This window comes from Suricata suricatta, chromosome 6 (assembly GCF_006229205.1).
Source record: "Suricata suricatta isolate VVHF042 chromosome 6, meerkat_22Aug2017_6uvM2_HiC, whole genome shotgun sequence".
Lineage (NCBI taxonomy): Eukaryota > Metazoa > Chordata > Mammalia > Carnivora > Herpestidae > Suricata > Suricata suricatta.
The window spans coordinates 147,848,830-147,849,990 of record NC_043705.1 but is presented as its reverse complement, the minus strand read 5'-3'; positions in this window follow the sequence as shown (position 1 = coordinate 147,849,990).

Genomic DNA, 1,161 nt, shown 5'->3' with positions numbered 1-1,161 from the left:
TATATATATATATATATATATATATATATATGAATATTTTTCTTGTGGCCTGGCCCACTATTCTCAATATCCTATTTTTTTAAGTACTGATATAAAAATACTACCATCTATTACAACCAAAATATCACAGATTAAAAGTACTTTAACTCCCAAAACAGAAAGAATAACACAAAGAAGATGAATATTTTACATATAATCAACATTTTTCATTGAATTAATAAATATTTCAACCTGTAACTTTTTATTCCTAGAATTCAAATTTTTCCTAAAATGTTTATTTCTTCTTCTCTCTCTTTTTCTCTCTCCCACTCTCTCAACCCCTCTCTCTTTCCTTCTCCCTTTCTCTCTCTCCCTTCAAACATACGATCTTGATTTTAAAAAATAATCTGATAAAAACACTTTTAAAAGTCAGTGATTAGGGGCACCTAGGTAGCTCAGTTGGTTAGGTGTCCGACTTCTGCTCAGGTCATGGTCTCGTGGTTTGTGGGTTCAAGCCCCACATCAGGCTTTGTGTTGACAGCTCAGAGCCTGGAGCCTGCTTCAGATTCTGTCTCTGTCTCTGTCTCCCTCTGACTCTGTCCTGCTCACACTTTGTCTTTCTCTCTCCCTCAAAAACAAGTAAATATTAAAAAGATTTTTTTTAATAAAAAGAAAGTCATGGGGTGCCTGGGTGGCTCAGTATGTTAAGTGGCCAACTTCAGCTCAGGTCATGATCTCACAGTTTGTGGGTTTGAGCCCCGCATCAGGCTTTGTGCTGACAGCTCAGAGCCTGAAGCCTGCTTCAGATTCTGTGTCTCCCTCTCTCTCTGCTCCTCCCCCGCTCATACTCCTTCTCTCACTCTCTCTCTCAAAAATAAATAAATGTTAAAAAATTAAAATTAATTTTTTAAAAAAACTCAGTGATTAGACAACTGACTGAACCTAACAAAGAATGATCTGTCTCTTTCCTAATAAATGCATGGTCTAGAAAACTACTTTGTTTTCTTACTTTGATGTCTGGCTAGACTAAACTTACAAGCTTGAAGGAAAGGTGATAATTATTCTTTTAAAACATTTTCCCCCAAAGCAGCCTCTACAGGAATATCTAATGTCTTTGTTTCTCAGGCTGTAGATGACTGGGTTTGGCAGGGGACAAAATTGTGTAGAAGAGGGACAGTATCA